The following is a 19,047-nucleotide window of genomic DNA, read 5'->3' on the forward strand; positions in this document are numbered from 1 at the left end:
AGCTTCAAGCTGCTGCTGAAACTTCAATTTTGAATTTTAAGTATCAGGTGTAAATGACAAAAGCACTTATTAGAGGAAACTTTCAAATTAGACAAATTGCTATACTTAGGCTGTCTTTTGCCTGATGAGAATTTTCTGTAGAGACAGGTGCATACTGAAACAAATTTTCCTTCACAGCTTCATCTCAGGGGATTCCAAATTAAACTGAACTATTGAAATGAAGATAGAAAATACCAAGACCATTACCAAATCCAAGAGAGTTTATTTTGCCCAACTGAAAAGTCTTGGGGATTTTTAAGCCAAAGTATATATTTCTCTAACTTTGCAATTAAGATTTCCATGGGTTCTCCTTTATCTCATGCAGCTTATAAAATAGACAACATACCTAAAGATTCTCTGGGCAGTGACCCAAGAGACCTACATTTTAGTAGTAGTCTTTCATTAGTGTGTGTGTTTGTGTGTAACATAGGCAATTCATATGTTTTACTTTCCTCCTTCACAGCACATTACTTATCTTACCTAGTGAATATTAGATAATTAATATGAATGACATTCAATACACACAAAGGGAGAAAAAGTATTTTTAAACTTTTTATAATTTTTTCTAACATAGTAGCATTGTCATATTAGCCTTCTTGAGAATATAGCATCCCAGGCCTGTTCACCATAGGTAAAGCATGAAGATATTATTAATGACCTCACATTGATAATCCAAATACTTCCAAAGAAATCACTTAGCACCAGAAGTCTTTATATTAAAAAGGTTGAATATTATTCAAATAGCTAGTGATTGCATTGTATTCATTATTTTAAAATGGGCAGGTTAGTTAGGAAATCAGTTGCAAATGATGTGGAAAGATCTGCTTCTGAAATTGTGTGACTACAGTAAAAATAAAATTTAATAAGTCAATGGATACATTTTTTTTAAAGATTTTATTTATTTATTTGACAGACAGATTACAAGTAGACAGAGATGCAGGCAGAGAGAGAGGAAGGGAAGCCCAATGTGGGGCTCGATCCCAGGACCCTGGGACCATGACCTGAGCTGAAGGCAGAGGCTTTAACCCACTGAGCCACCCAGGTACCCCTCAATGGATACATTTATTAGATACTTACAATATATTAAATGATATATTTTGTAGCCACTAGATATAAAAACTAGGAAAAATCTATGTTCTCAAATAGCATATGATCTGTTGGGGAATAAAAAAACAAATATAAAATTTCCTTATTTAAAATTTATTAATAAAGGTATTATAGAAAATTGAATTTTAAATAAATTATACAGATTATAAAAGACATAATATTTTATGAGGAAAAGTTCCTTTATACTATAGAAGTTGTATTGGATTCATTAGTTAATTTATCACTTTAATTTTTTTATGTTGCTCTCCTGCTATATGTTAGGCATTATGCAAGGCCTTGTATTAGAGGTTGGAAATACAAAAGTGAATAGGCAGAACTTGTCACGAACTGTGAAGGTTCTGAGATTTTACCCTATGCACAAACTGATAAGTCAGCCTGCCAGTTTCATGGATAATGGTAGAGGATATGAGCCTCCTGTTCAGAAGTCTTTATACTTAACAGAACAGCAAGAAGGATCTTCATGTATGAGTTAGTTTTCCTTGTACTCCATATCCCACAGGGGTGACGTGGAGGGGGCTAGGTAGACACTTCATAGGTAGTGGCTTTGCATCATGGCTGAGGAATCCTGGGCTTAGGGACCCTGAATATTTTATTATTGTCAGTAGGTAAATTTGCCCTTTGCTCAAGAGGAGATATTAATTATACTGGTTAGTAAGCAACCCTGTCTCCAAATTTATGCAGAGAGACTAATATTCCAGCACCACTTTCCAGACAGTCATTCTGGAAAATATAGTCCTGAACAAAAGACATCAGTGTCTGCATTAGTTTTCTATTGCGGTGCAACAAACTACCACATACCTAGTGGAGTAAAACACATTTATAATCTCATAGTTCTAATGGATCAAGCATGTGGTCACGGTTACAAGGTCCTCTACTCACAGTCTCATAGACTAAATTCAAGGTGTTAACTAGGTTAAGTTCTTTTCTGGATCTTGGCCCTTAAGAATTACATTATATCTACTCTGCCTGTGCTCTGTAAATGGAACAACAAAGTCTGGATCACAGCACATCTGTTTAAAACATGGTTTACTCAATACTTTAAATTCACTGTTGAGACCCATTACTCAGAAGAAAAGATTCCTTTCAAAATATGACTGCTTATTGATAATGCTCCTGGTCACTCAAGAGCTCTGATAGAGATGGACAGTAAGATGAATGTTGTTTTCATGCCTGCTAAGACATCTATTCTGCAACCCATGGATACAGGAGTAATTTTGACTTTCAACTCTCATTATTTAAGAAATACATTTTGTAAAGCTACGGCTTCCATACAGATTCTGCTTATGGATTTGGGAAAAGTAAACTGAAAACCTTCTGGAAAGGATTCACCATTCTAGATTCCATTAAAAATATTTGTGATTCATGAAAAGAGGTCAAAATAGCAACATTCACAAGAGTTTGGAAGAAGTGAATTCCAATCCTCAGGACTTGGAAGGGTTCAAGACTTCAGTGGAAGAGGTAACTACAAATGTGGTGGGAATAGGGGGAGAACTAGAATCAGAAGTAGAGCCTACATATGTGACTATACTTGCATGATAAAACTTTAATGGATGAGAATTTCTTTCTTATGGGTGAGCAAAGAAAGTAGTTTCTTGAGATAGAATCTATTCCTGGTGAAGATGCTCTAAAGATTGCAGTGATGACAGTAAAGTATTAAGAATATTACATAAATGTGAGGCAGAAATCTATCAAAATCCTAGAGGAGAACATAAGCAGTAACCTCTTCAACATCAGCTACAGCAACTTCTTTCAAGATATGTCTCCAAAGGCAAAGGAAACAAAAGCAAAAATGACCTTTTGGGACTTCATCAAGATCAAATGTTCCTACCCAGCAAAGGAAACAGTCAACAAAACAAAGAGGCAACCCATGAAATGAAAAATGGGAGAAGATATTCGCAAATGACACTACAGACAAAGGGCTGATATCCAAGATCTATAAAGAACTCCTCAAACTCAACACACACAAAACAGATAATCACATCAAAAAAATGGGCAGAAGACATGAACAGACACTTCTCCAAAGAAGACTTACAAATGGCTAACAGACACATGAAAAAATGTTCCTCATCATTAACCATCACGGAGATTCAAATCAAAAATTGAGATACCACCTTATACCAATTAGAATGGCCAAAATTAACACCACAGTAAACAACGTGTGTTGGAGAGGATGTAGAGAAAGGGGAACTCTCTTACACTGTTGGTGGGAATGCAAGTTGGTGCAGCCACTTTGGAAAACAGTGCGGAGATTCCTTAAGAAATTAAAAATAGAGCTTCCCTATGACCTTGCAATTGCACTACTGGGTATTTACCCCAAAGATACTGATGTAGTGAAAAGAAGGGCCATATGCACCCCAATGTTCATAGCAGCAATGGCCACAGTTGCCAAACTGGTAAGAACCAAGATGCCCTTCAACGGACAAATGTATAAGGAAGATATGGTTCATATATAATATGAACTATTATGCCTCCATCAGAAAGGATGAACACCCAACTTTTGTATCAACATGGGCAGGACCGGAAGAGATTATGCTGAGTGAAATAAGTCAAGCAGAGACAGTCAATTATTATGTGGTTTCACTTACTTGTGGAGCATAAGGAATAACAAGGAGGACATTGGAAGATGGAGAGGAGAAGTGAGTTGGGGGAAATCAGAGGGGGAAACAAAGCATGAGAGACTGTGGACTCTGAGAAACAAACTGAGCGTTTTGGAGGGGAGGGGTTTGGCGGTTAGATGAACCTGGTGGTGGGTATTATGGAGGGTATGCATTGCATGGAGAACTAGGTGTGGTGCATAAACAATGAATGCTGGAAAGCTGAAGAGAAATAAAATTAAATTAAATTAAAAAAAAGAATATTACATAAGCTTAGCTGATGAAGCAGTGGCAGGATTGAAGAGGACTGACTCCGACTTTGAAAGAAATTTTACCTTGGGTAGAAAGCTATCAAACAGCAGCACGTGCTACATAGAAATCGTTTGTGAAAGGAAGAGTCCATCTATATGGGAAACTTCATTGTTGTCTTATTTTAAGAAATTGCCATGACTACCTCAGCCTTTAGTAAAGCCCCCTTTTTGGAAAAGTATTTTTTAACTAAGATATGTACATTGTTTTCAACCATAATGCTATTGTACACTTAATAGACTACAGTATAGTGTACATCTAACTTTTTCATGTGTTGAGAAACAGGAAAATTTGACTCACTTTATTGCATTATTTGCTGTATTGTGGTGGTCTGGAAATAAACCTGCAATATCTTCAAAGTTTTCCTATATCCATAATATTTAAGAATTTTAATATTATACATAATATGTACATAATATTGTATGTCATCAGGCAGGTGGAAGTAAAAAGCTTTTCATGCTATCAGTCCTTAGATATTTAGTTTTTGGGGAACTTCTCTGTCTGAAATACATCATGGACACATAAGAAAATATTATTGATCCTGACCCTGGTTTCCACCCAGGTCCAACCAGGAAGACCAGTTATGGTCTCCCTTTGGTTTTCAACAAAACTATGTTCCATGTTAAAGGATATAAATGGTGAACATCCATCTCCCCCAAAAGTATTTTCAAGTATATTTTCTTTTCTTTTCTTCTTTTTTTTTGTGGGGGGGAGCACTCGTTAACATTTAATTAGCACCCCCCCCCCCCCGCCATGGTTTCAAGCCACTAGAACGCAGGCATCCCCCTATGCCCTTAATCTTCTCCTCTGCTCTTCTACTGAAGGGTTTGGCCTTTTTTTTTTTTTTAATATTTTATTTATTTGACAGAGAGAAATCACAACTAGGCAGAGAGGCAGGCAGAGAGAGAGAGGAGGAAGTAGGCTCCCCGCGGAGCAGAGAGCCTGATGTGGGGCTCGATCCCAGGTCCCTGGGATCATAACCTGAGCTGAAGGCAGAGGCTTTAACCCACTGAGCCACCCAGGCACCCCAGGATTTAGCCTTCTTGATAACAGGCTGTTTGGGGAGTTTTCCCTTTTCCAAAAGTTTGTAGTAGCCCCATTGCACCACATCCATGATAGGAGCAACTCCAGTCTTGTTTTTGGCGGAATTTCCCAGTGTCTGCTCACTGACTGAGGTCCACAGTTTATCAAGGTTGACAGTTGGGTAGAAGCATTAGTTCCTCTTTAGGTGGTAATGTCTCCTATCAACTTATCCAAAGTAACCTGGGTGTTTGTTGAAGCCGATCCTGTGGTGATGAATGCCACCAGCATTACCTCAGCCTCCTAGGAATTTCCCATGCTTGCTGATGGAGCCCTGACTGTGGCTCACATAGCCATGAAGTTTCTAAGTCTTCCTCAGTCTGAAAGGCATGTAGGCATGTTGGCAGCCCAGATGAAGTCGTATATATATATATATATATTTGTATTTATATTTTAAAGATTTTATTTATTCATTTGAGAGGGAGACAGACAGACAGAGGCAGAGACAGGATCCTTGCTGAGCTGGGAGCCAGCCTTGGGCTTGATCCCAGGACCCTAGGATCATGACCTAAGCTGAAGGCAGATGCTTAACCATCTGAGCCACCCACGTGCCCCTCAAGTGTATTTTCTGTGGTGATCTTATAATACCACAGAATGTCAATTTGTGTGCAGAAGTAGCTTATTTTAATTTATGCAAATGTTTTATTATTTGCTTTAAAATTTATCCAAAATCCAATTTGCCAAATTATCTGTTTTAAGTGGATATAATAAATTTCAGAAATAAATCCATAATTTTAGTTATTAAGGAATATCTAAATAGGAAACAGGATTATAATTTTGTAGCACTGAGTGCTGATACAAAGACTTATCCGAAAAAAAAAAAGACTTATCCGAAGACCATAATAAAATTACAATCTAATATTAACAACCCACACATGCACCCATGCATGCACACATAATAGAAAATAATGAATAAAGCATTGATTAATTTTTGTAAAATTTGAATGCAAATACATATATGTTTGTGCTTATATTGAAAATGTCTATAAAGTTATGAAACCAGGTTACATTTTCTGGAGAATTAGATAAAGAGGTTTCCTATTTTTGTTTTAGACATTATATTTAATAATAAACATAATGAGCCCAAATAAATATATCAGTAAAAATAACTTTTTTTCCTTTTTGGGGGAGAAAGAGAAAACATGTGTTGGGGGGTGGTCAGAGGGAAAGGGAGAAAGGGAATCTTAAGCAGGCCCCATGACCAGTGAAGAGTGCAAGGTGGGGCTTGATCTCATGACCTTGACATCATGACCTGAGGCGAAATCAAGAGTTGAAATTTAACTGACTGAGTCACACAGGCTGTCCATAAAAATAACTTTTAAAATAATATTATAATAAGTAAAACAAAATGAAGGCCTGAATTAGAGTAGTGTGTTATGTAGCTTGGTGGGTAGTTGGGAAAAGGAACAAATTTTTCTCATGTTGGTATTCAGAAGTGTACTTAGCAGGACATAGTGCCAATTCAGGCAAGGTGGGCAAAGAAGTTTTGTAGTTATGACATCACTCAGTTTCCTGGCTGGTATATCTTTCACTTTGAATTATGAGGGTTTGGATAAAGATTAATTATTAATTAAATAATGCATAATGCCCTTTTGTTTAACCCAAGAAACTATGTAATGACCAAAATATTTTCTACATCACTAGTATAGAAGTAGACAACTTTTCTTTGACAAGAGAAACTGATATTAACCCAAATTGTTGAGAAATGATTTTGTTAAGTCTATTATTTTTTTTTAAGATTTTGTTTATTTGACAGATAGAAACAACAAGTAGGCAGAGAGGCAGGCAGAGAGAGAGAAGGGGAAGCAAGCTCCCTGCTGAGTAGAAAGCCCTATGTAGGGCTCGATCCCAGGACCCTGGGATCATGACCTGAGCTGAAGGCAGAGGCTTTAACCCACTGAGCCACCCAGGTGCCCCAAATCTATTATTTTTAATCTAGGAGCTCCGCTGGGATGCTAGAGTTAAAAAAAAAAAAAATCTAATTGCATAACACTGGATTTTGTTTTTTTCTTTTTTAAATCTGGCCTACATTCCAGGATCAGGGTCAGAAGTTCCTTAGAGATAAGACCAGCAGCACTTAGTTAATATTAAATCCAGTAAAGGTAAGATGATGGCTACTGTCTCAGGTATGCATTTAACCTCTTACAGGTTCTATTTTAATCTAGTCAGGGATAAGCAAGCCTTAGTTTTTCTAGGCAGTAATAAAGTATCTTCAGTAAGCAGCATGCACATTTCTACCAACTACCCTGACTATTCAATTTATCAATGCCAGAAACTCATTTAAATTTCTAACTGAATCTTATCTTTGATAGATTTTGCTCTAGTTTTTGCTAAGTCCTATGGACAAATCCTGCTAATCTAAGAAATAAATATCTTTATTTCAAAAGCATATTTACTATTTATTCAATTTAAATATTTAAAGCATACTATTTATTAGAGATACCTTAAGAAATAAAGTATATAATTTCCTTACAAAAGACTAGTTGGAATTCATTACTAGGCACAAAATGTCTTGCCTTTTTCTTTTTTATGAGAATTTGCTAATATGTTGCCTATAGGATATAAATATTTGAAATGAGTCTTGTTTCCACAGTAGAAAAAATGAAGAAAATATTGCTAGTTTAACTTTGCTTATTTTTTTAAAGATTTTATTCATTTGACAGAGAGAGAGCGAGAGAGAGCGAGCACAAGCAGGCAGAGAGGCAGGCAGAGAGAGAGGGGGAAGCAGGCTCCCTGTGGAGCAAAGAGCCCAATGCTGGGCTCAGTCCCAGGACCCTGAGATCATGACCTGGGCTGAAGGCAGAGGCTTAACCCACTGAGCCACCCAGGTGCCCCAGTTTAACTTTGCTTATAAAATTAAAAAAAAAATCAAGACCAGTTGACGCCATATCTTATTGTGTTATGTGTGTGTGTGTGTGTGTGTGTGTGTGATACATTTGAGCTTTAATATTAATTTGCATATGATCCTGAATGCTATAAAGTAAAATTTATTTTGGATTAAATGTGTGGTAGCATTTTTCTCAAATTAGAACAAAGAAGGAGTTTTAATATTACTTTTTATTTGTTTTTGAAGAACATCTTTTATTCATTTTCTATAACACATAATTATAGTGCATGACCCATAGTTACTTTCAGAATTGTAGGAGTGTATTGAAAAATTTATCTTGAGAAAGCTCATTTTTCTAGTTTCAAATATCCACTGTTACTATGCAGCCTTATCTTCAGTTGTACTGTCTTGTCATAACAACCATTATATACAAAGGGCAGATTGTTATATTCAAAATTTCCAGGTGATGTATAGTTTTTAAACACTACTTCTAAATCAGTAACTGGAAAATTTGCATATAGTTCAATACAAAGCTAAAACCATTGTTTTTGTCTTTGAAAACATATGAAGAAGTTACTAAAATTTATAAAAATTAAATCTACACAATCACAGATAATATTTATATACTTTTTGCTTAAGATACATTTTCTTTAATGCATATACAGTGAGAAATGAAGTGTTTCCTCTTTCTGGAAGAAGAAAGTCAATTTTATCATACATTATTTGCCAATTATCTTACAGATTTTATTTCATGGTGTTTCCAGATAAATTTGAAATAAATTATTCAGTCCTTCAGTTTCAGCAGAATCAACTAATTTCCATTCTATGAATATTTGGAACCTCTTTACCCTTAGCATCTGCGTAAATACTGTGTGATGCCTATTAATCAAGCTCTGTATTCAGAGAACCACGTTTATTCCTACTCAGTTGCTATATGAACTTGCTCAAGTCACTTAACTGCTCTGTATCTCACAGTGGTTTCATATTTGCAGTACAGTTAATAACAACAATATCTAGACTGAAGTTTTATTGTAAAGATTAGATGACATGTGATGTGATGAGCACTGGATAATATACTTAACTAATGAATCATTAAACATTATATCAAAAACTAATGACATACTATACCTTGGCTAATTGAATTTAAATTTAAAAAAAGAAAAATAGCTTAAATGACAAAGAGATAAATATATTCCCTGGAATCTTCATATTTTTATTATATACCTGATAATATTTTCAAAATGGTTAAAATATATAAAAATAATCAAATGGCTATAAAATTTTAGCAAGCTATCATCAGTTGTCACATGTTTATATTTCTGATAATATAATTCAAGTCCATTTACTTGAGTTCCAACTCTTTCACCAGTTGCCCAATGAACATTATTTTCTTGGATGGATTCCATCACTATAAGCTTAACAGATACCAAAACAAACATATACTTCCCTTTCTAAATTAGTGCTTCATATCCGATCTCCTCTCCTGATTAAGTTCCCAGTCACTTAAGGATTAAATCTTGGAATCATCTTTGACTTATTCATTTCTTTCATATAATTTTTGGGAAATAGAGATCAGGCACTAAGTTTATTTACTTTTTATTTTAAAATGTTTCCGTTTCTGGAGCTCACTCTCCTTTTTTTTCTTGTCCTACCACCCTAGTCAAACTCATTACCACTCATTCCTGGTTTATAAGAGTAGGTCCCTAGCTTGCTTTTTGAACTCCTATCTATTCATTACTTCTAGAAAATCCATAATTGGATGCCAGTTATATACATTGCTTCCCTACACAAAAGCCTCCATTAACTTTTCTTTTCTCCATGATGTTAATCATATTTTATTTATTTTTTATTTTTTATTTTTAAAGATTTTATCTATTTATTTGAGAGAATGAGAGAGAGCGTGAGAGGGGAGAGGATCAGACTCCCCGTGGAGCTGGAAGGCCAACGCGGGACTCCATCCCAGAACTCCGGGGTCATAACCTGAGCCAAGGGCAGTGACTTTAACCAACTGAGCCACCCAGGTGCCTCTCCATGATGTTAATTATAAACTTTCTCTCCCAGTCATCCCATTTCTTCCAACCTAGCCCATACCTAGCCAATACTTTCACACAATGAAAACCTGTAGTATTCCTTGTATTATAAGAACCATGTTTATTCCTGCTACAGTTCTTTGTTCTTTGTTCCCTCTACAGTTCTTTGTCATGTATTGTTTATGTTAAATTCAAGCCATATTTTAGGTTTTTATAAAGACATTTTCAACTATATCAGCCTGCCATGATTTCCTCCTCTTGTGAATTCTGACTTTTTGGCTATCCACACTATTTCATGCTTAATAAGTTTTGGTCAATCTATTCCAACTGGACCACTGGCCATAGCAATAATATTTACCTCTTGCCTAACTGACATAATGTTTTCTCTGATCTCTCTTTTTATATATTGTCTTCTTTTGCCTGCCTCTAAAATTTTGTCATTTTTTATAACTCTGTCTTTGACACACTCTTTTCTATTAGCTCCCATCAATGTTTTGTTTACTCACACAAGCAGATTTAACACTGAGGCTTCAGATCCCATTAAAATTTGTATTTCTGGTTCCAATTTCTGTTTTGCATTTTGATGCCATATATTTAGTTGCCTACTAGACATGTTGATTTAAATAATATTCTGACATCTTAACTTCATATGTAAATGAATTCATAATCTAAAAATGAATTCATAATTTTTCTTATCCCCCAATGTTTTCTTCCTTTGGTATGTTGTAAGTTTTCTTTTTACCCAGCTTCTTTTTTTTTTTTTAAAGATTTTATTTATTTGACAGAGAGAGATCATAAGTAGGCAGAGAGGCAGACAGAGAGTGAGACGGAAGCAGGCTCCCCGCTGAGCAGAGAGCCCGATGTGGGACTCGATCCCAGAACCCTGAGATCATGACCTGAGCTGAAGGCAGCAGCTCAAACCACTGAGCCATCCAAGCGCCCTTTACCCAGCTTCTTAAATCAGAAAACTTTGGATCACCTTGACAGCTTTCTCTTCTCTCATACTTCTCATATTATCCAAATCATGTTGATTGTACTTTGTACATCTTGCTAGTCTTCATACTCACTATCCTTACAAAGACTGGTTCCACCAGCTCAAGACTCTTTCAATTGTGTGATAGTCACCATGTCTTTCTTATATAAATTTCTTATAATATTATATAATTCCTGACTTTGGCCAGACTTATTGAGAATCATGTCATATTAGGTCACTTTCTTTCTGGAGTTCTAATTTTGGGACATGGATAATGGTTCTCTTATATCAATATGATTAACCAGAGAATTGGTGAAAAATATCATTATTTAATTAATATAACTTTGATCTAATTGTGTTATTAATTCATTGCTGATTAACACTATATACTTTACACATTAATATTTCTGTACAAGTATATGGAAATAATTGTGGACAAGAATATGTATAATTAAATAATAACTTGATGAGGAGGACAATATTTTAGTATCATAAACCTAATAGACCTGAGTTTTACTGCTGAAGAGAATGAACAGATAAGAAGCTAAAGTTATAGTCACCGACAATTGAACATAAGTAAACTATTGATAAATATCTAATAATTCTGAAATGTTTAAATTTTGATACAATCTTGAAATCTTTTTTGAAAGACACATATAAAATGACTAATTGTTAATTTTGAAGATTTTTCAATATATTGCACCTTAAGCGATTTTACTAAAGGAAAAGTTTTTTATGTCCATTTAAGGTTAATTTGGATTCTATAATATATATTCACAATTGTATGGAGACATAGACCTTCATTAGTAAGATCTGCATAGTCAGAGTCATAGCTGTAAAAATAAACATATGAAACCTATTGAATGGGGAAAATAACATTTCTTCCTTATTAATTAATACTTACAGACTTAGTTACAGGATAGGTTTTTACCCATACTTTCAAAAACATCTGGAACATAGTCATCTTTTGAGGCTGATTTTTTAAAATTATGTTATGTTAGTCACCATACAGTACATAGTTAACTTTTGATGTAGTGTTCCATAGTTCATTGTTTGTGTATAACACCCAGTGCTCCATGCAATCCATGCTCTCCTTAATACCCATCACTGGGCTAACCCATCCCTCTGCCTACCTCCCCTCTAAAACTGTCAGATTTTTTTTGGAGTCTGGAGTCTCTCATTGTTCATCTTGTCCTCTGATTCCCCCTTCTTCATTTTTCCTTTCCTTCTCCTAATGTCCTCCATGCTATCTATTATGTTCCACAAATAAGTGAAACAATATGATAATCCATTTTTTCTGCTTGACTTATTTCACTTAGCATAATCTCCTCCAGTCCCATTCATGTTGATGCAAAAGTTGGATATTCATCCTTTCTGATGGCTGAGTAGTATTTTATTGTACATATGGACCACATCCTCTTTATCCATTCATCTGTTGAAGGGCATCTTGGTTCTTTCCACAGTTTGGTTATTGTGGACATGGCTGCTATGAATATTGGAATGCATATGGCCTTTCTTTTCACTACATCTGTATTTTTGAGGTAAATACCCAGTAGTGCATTTGCCGGGTCATAGGGTAGTTCTGTTTTTAGTTTTTTGAGGAACCTCCACGCTGTTTTCCAAAGTGGCTGCACAAACTTGCATTCCGACCAATAGTGTAAGTTCCCCTTGCTCCACAACCTCTCTAACATTTGTTATTTTTTGTCTTGCCAATTTTTGCCATTCTGACTGGTGTAAGGTGATATCTCAATGTGGTTTTGATTTGAATTTCCCTGATGTCTAATGATGATGAACATTTTATCATGTGTCTATATTAGCCATTAGTATGTCTTCTTTTGATAAGTGTCTGTTCATGTCTTCTGCCCATTTTTTCACTTGATTATTTGTTTTTTGGGTGTTGAATTTGAGAAATTCTTTACAGGTCTTGGATATCAGCCCAATATGGGAGCAGCCAACTACATAAACCAACCGTTAATCAAAACAAAGAGACATATTGATAATAATACCTTAATAGTAGGAGACCTCAACGCTCCACCCTCAGCAGTAGGCAGATCATCTAAGCAGAAAACCAACAAAGAAACAAGAGTTTTAAGTGACGTGCTGGACCGGATGGACCTCATAGATATATACAGGACATTCTACCCTAAAACACCAGAATACTCATTCTTCTCGAGTGCACATAAAACTTCCTTCAGAATAGACCACATACTGGGTCACAAATCAGGTCTCAACTGACACTAAAAGACTGAGATTACTCCCTGTATATTCTCAGACCACAATACTTTGAAACTGGAACTCAATCAGAAGAAAAAGTTTGGGAGAAATTCAAACAGTAGGAAACTAAAGACCACCCTGCTCAAGAATGTTTGAGTCAGCCAGGAAATGAAAGAAGAATTTAAACAATTCATGGAAACCAATGAGAATGAAAATCCATCACTCCAAAACCTATGGGTTATAGCAAAGGTGGTCCTAACTGGGGAATATACCATATACCATACAAGCCTCACTCAAAAAAATAGAAAAATCCAGATTACACAAACAATTTTTACACCTTAAAGAACTGGAGAATCAACAACAAATTAAGCCTAACCAATACATGAGAACAAACATACTTAAGATTAGAGCAGAGATCAATGAATTAGAAACCAGAAATACAGATAAACAAAACTGGAAGATGGTTCTTTGAAAGAATTAATAATATCAATAAACCACTGGTCAGACTTATCCAAAAGAAAAGAGAGAAGACCCAAATTAATAAAATTATGAATGAAAGGGGAGAGATCACAACTAACACTAGGGAAATAGGAACAATTATCAGAGATTATTATCAACAACTCTATGCTAATAAATTAAGAAACCTGGAAGAAATGGATGCATTCCTGGAAACCCATAAACTACCAACACTGAAACAGGAAGAAATTGATAGCCTGAATAGACCAATAACCAGTAAGAAGGTTGAAGCAGTGATCAAAAACCTCCTAAAAAACAAGAGTCCAGGACCTGATGGAGTCCCTGGGGAATTCTACCAAACATTCAAAGAAGAGATAGTACCTATTCTCCTGAAGCTGTTTTAAAGTATAGAAACAGAACGAAAGATTTTGAGGACGATTTAAGAATTTATCGGGCGCCTGGGTGGCTCAGTGGGTTAAGCCGCTGCCTTCAGCTCAGGTCATGATCCCAGGGTGCTGGGATCGAGTCCCGCATCGGGCTCTCTGCTCAGCAGGGAGCTTGCTTCCTCCTCTCTCTCTGCCTGCCTCTCTGCCTACTTGCGATCTCTCTCTGTCAAATAAATAAAATCTTTAAAAAAAAAAAAAAAAAGAATTTATCGTTTTTCTTCTTAACTGGACTATTGATATCTTTGCATCCTTCATCCTTCATTCAAACCAAATTTGGTTTCCAATGCTCATAATAGCTGTAATTGTGTAAGGGTATGAATATTTGTACCGTCTTTACCTACTCATCATTTTACAATAGGTAGTTTTTTTTTTTTTTGTATGAGTGTAAATTATAAGAGTCCTATTTTTATTTTATTTCTCTTCTAGAGTTTATACTTTAGCAACTCTATGATTTTTCATACACAGTTTAAGTTCACTCAGTTATTATAGTTGATTACATCTTAGTGTAGAATTCTCTCATCAGTGGTCCATTATTTTAAAAATGTTTCTTTTTGGTTTATTACATGTATATCCTATTGTATCAATGTTTCCTCACTATAAATCGTAAGTGAGTTCTGATTGCTTACCCTTTGCAAATATTTCATACTGACTTCAATTTTTGCTATTCTTATGAAATTAAAATTGTATCTCAGTCATTTTGCTTTTCCCTTGTTTCTATTGCATTTGAGTACTTTTTGGTATGTTTATTGTACATTATTTTTTCTTTTTTACGAAGTGCTTATTAAATTTATTTGCCTACTCACCTTTTAATTTTTTTGGTCTCTTTCTATATGAATTTAGTAGTCTAAAACATATATGTGTGTGTGTGTGTGTGTGTGTGTGTATATACACATATACATATATATATGATACTTACTCCTTTGTAAATTTTATGTATTGCAAATATTTTCTCATTTTTAAGATTTTTTTTCATATTTTATGGTGTTCTTTAATTAATAGAAATCCATAGTTTCAGTACATTCAAATTCATAAATCTTTCCTCTATAATTTAGACTTTTTGTGTAGAAAATCTTCCTTTACTCCAAAGTTTACAGTTATATTGGTTAGAAAGATTAATGTTTTTGTTTTTATACTTAGATCCTTAATCCATGAAGAATTTTTACAGTGTGAGGTAGGAATCCACTTTATTTGTTCTTCACTTTTTTCTTCACTTTCTAATAATTAGTCATTATAGTGACTTTACATCAAACAAAGACAATTTAATATTATATATGCTTTTGGTAAGATAATTATACCATCATTTTTTTATTAGAACTTATTGTATATGTTTTCTCCCATCTTAAAAAGTCTGTATCTTGGGGCGCCCGGGTGGCTCAGTGGGTTAAGCCTCTGCCTTTCGCTCAGGTCATGATCCCAGGATCCTGGGATCGAGCCCCGCATCGGGCTCTCTGCTTGGCAGGGGGCCTGCTTCCTCCTCCTCTCTCTCTCTCTCTCTACGCCTGCCTCTCTCCCTACTTGTGATCTCTGTCAAATAAATAAATAAAATTAAAAAAAAAAAGTCTGTATCTTTATATTGTAGACATGTTTCAGGTAATGAGTGTATTTCTGATTTACCAACTACAGTCTTTTTTTTTTTTTTTGTTAATACTACAAAGAAATTTAATCAAATACATGTATATAATCTTTTTTTTTATTTTTCAGCGTAACAGTATTCATTCTTTTTGCACAACACCCAGTGCTCCATGCAAAACGTGCCCTCCCCATTACCCACCACCTGTTCCCCCGACCTCCCACCCCTGACCCTTCAAAACCCTCAGGTTGTTTTTCAGAGTCCATAGTCTCTTATGGTTCGCCTCCCCTTCCAAATTTTTTTTTTTTTAATAAACATATAATGTATTTTTATCCCCAGGGGTACAGGTCTGTGAATCGCCAGGTTTACACACTTCACAGCACTCACGATAGCACTTACCCTCCCCAATGTCCATAGCCCCCTCCCCCTCTCCCAATCCCACCTCCCCCCAGCAACCCCCAGTTTGTTTTGTGAGATTAAGAGTCATTTATGGTTTGTCTCCCTCCCAATCCCATCTTGTCTTAAATCCTGTATTTTATTTGAAGTTGTAACTCATTTACATTTATCATATTTACTGAATTTAGTCATACTTACTGTTTCATGTTTTTCTCTTGTGCTGCTCTTTGTGGGCTCTTTGTATGTCTTTTACTTCTTTACCTTATTTTGAATTAACTGTATTATTTACTTTTCTTTTATTTCAAGGTTTTTCCTCTGCTGGTTTAGATATTATATATGATATTTATAATATTTTATTTTAAAGGCTTTTTAAAGATTCATTTATCTATTTGAGAAAGAGAGAGCAGGAAGAGGAGCAAAGAAAGAGGGAAAAGCAGACTCTGTGCTGAGCAGGGAGCTGGGTGTGGGGCTTTTTCTCAGGACCCTGAGATCAGAACCTGAGCTGAAATCAAGAGTCTGATGCTCAACTGCCTGAGCTACCCAGGCGTCTCTATAATATTTTAGAACATAGAAATTTTAATGGGTCTAATGATGTTAACAAATTTTAAATGAATCTTAAAATTAACAAGTTTCCTTTCTTTTCTTTGGAATAGTGTAACTAAGATGACATTCCTTCCAATGTGTAGACTATTATATTATATTTTATTATATAATTATATATTTTATGTTATATAATTATATATATTAGATATATCTAATATCTATATCTAATATTTGCTTAGATTTGCTCAGGGGTTTAACGGTTTCTTTACTTATCATTTGTCTTATATCTCAGACCTTCCTTCCTGGTCATTTTTCTTCTGTTTTAAGGACATCCTTTAGAATTTTGCTTAGTGAGGCATTTTGCTGCCTTTTTTTTTTTTGTCTAAAAATATGTCTATTTCACCCTTGTTTTTTTTTTTTTTTAAAGATTTTTATTTCTTTATTTGAGAGAGAGAGAGAACGAGAGCATGCAAGCTCTCTCACACGGGTGAGGGAAGGGGCAGACAGAAAGGGAGAGGCAGACTACCCGCTGAACAGGGAGCCTGATGCAGGGCTGAATCTCAGGACTCTGGGATCCTGACCTGAGTGGAAGGGAAATGCTTAACTGACTGAGCCACCAGGTGACCCTCTATTTCATCCCCATTTTTGAAAGGACGTTTCCATGAGAATATATTCTAGGTGTACAGTGTTTTTGTTTTTGTTTTTGTTTTCCCCAGCATACTCAAAATGTTGTTTTCCAATCTTCTGTCTTCAGTGTTGTTAACAAATCAGTCTTATTGTTGCTTCTTTGCAAAAATTTGTTTTTTTCCTCTGGCTACTTTAAAGATCTATTTTTTGTTTTGGTAATAAGCTATTTTATTTTCAAGAAATTTAGATATGGATTGCTTTTTTTTATTCTAAGTGAAATTCTTTGAGCCTCCCTGAATCTGCAGATTCATGTTTTGTATCTGTTCTGAAACTTTGCAGCCATTATATATTTCACTGACTGTTGCTACCCTATCAACGTACTATATGTATTTTAAAAACCAACTGGAAAGAATAAAATTTTATAAAATGCAGATAGGAAAAAACCATGTGGGCTACAAAAAAATTGGATAAAACATAATAATTTTTAAAACAGCCAGAGTTCTATTAATAAGATAGGAAATCAAGTAGAAAGATACTAGTCTCTAATTTCTGTAGATGTTCATGCAAGATATGATGGCAGATTTTTTTCTGTATCTGAGCTTCGTGGTACTAATTAGTTCAATATTTTTTTTGATTAAACTGTATCTGAGCTTAACCTTCTTCAAAAGATTATTTCCTGACAGCACCAATCAAATCACACATACTTTTGTCTGTGTTTTAGACTTTTGAACATTTCTTTGTGTATTTCATAAACTGTAAATTAAACTTTCCCAGTATTACTGCACAATCTATCTAGGAGTCCATGGTATCTCAGTCTGTTCTAAAACTCGCTTTAAAATAGTATGCACACATTTGGAAAAAAAAAAAGAGTAAAGCATATTTTCATTTTGTATGCATCATTATTACATAGAAAACAACCCCCAAACTTTTCTTTCCTCTAAATAGGTCTTTAGTACAGTTACATCTGCAAAAGCTGTGAATGTACAGGTATTTTGCTACTCTTTGAAGATTCAAGATTTATATCTGTTTTATCTAGAATTCAGTGATTCATCACTTACATATAACACCCAGTGTTTATCAGGACAAGTACCCTCCTAAATGCCCATCCCATTTAGCCCATTGCCCACCTTCCCTCTGGCAACCTTCTGTTCATTCTTTATAGCTAATAGTCTGTTTTATGGTTCACCTCTGTCTTTTTTCTCTTGCACCTCTTGTTCATTTATTTCATTTCTTAAATTCCACATATAAGAGAAATCATATAGTACTTATCTTTCTCTGACTGACTTATTTCACTTAGCATAATACTCTCTAGCTCCATCCAGATCATTGCAAATGGCAAGATTTCATTCTTTTTTATGGCTGAGTAATATTCCAATATTCCATGTATGTATATACAACAACTTCTTTATTCATTCAACAGTCAATGGACATTTGGGATCTTTCCATAATTTAGCTATTATTGACATTGCTGCTATAAACATCAGGGTACATGTGCCCCTTCAAATAAGTATTTTGTATCTTTTGGTAATACCTAGTAGTCTAATTGCTTGATTTTAGGGTAGTTCTATTTTTAACTTTTTGAAGAACCTCCATAATGTTCTCCAGAGTGGCTCTACCAGTTTGCATTCATACCAACTACATAAGAGGATTCCCTTTCTCTGCCTCCTCACTAACAACTATTGTTTCCTGTGTTGTTAATTGCATTATGAATATTTTGATAAGCAGGTAAGTAGAAATAAAACAAAATTTTAAAAATGTAGTGTCCAGGGTGTTACCATTCCCAGATCTCCTTTCTAGTAGAGGATAATGGGATTCATATATATACACACCGTTTTT

General features: G+C 35.0%; 1 pseudogene; it reads right to left on the reverse strand.

Moving 5' to 3' along the window:
• Positions 1-4,808: 4,808 nt before the first annotated feature.
• Positions 4,809-5,460, reverse strand: LOC123940609 (annotated as a pseudogene).
• Positions 5,461-19,047: the final 13,587 nt, after the last annotated feature.

This window comes from Meles meles, chromosome 4 (genome assembly GCF_922984935.1).
Source record: "Meles meles chromosome 4, mMelMel3.1 paternal haplotype, whole genome shotgun sequence".
Taxonomy (NCBI): domain Eukaryota; kingdom Metazoa; phylum Chordata; class Mammalia; order Carnivora; family Mustelidae; genus Meles; species Meles meles.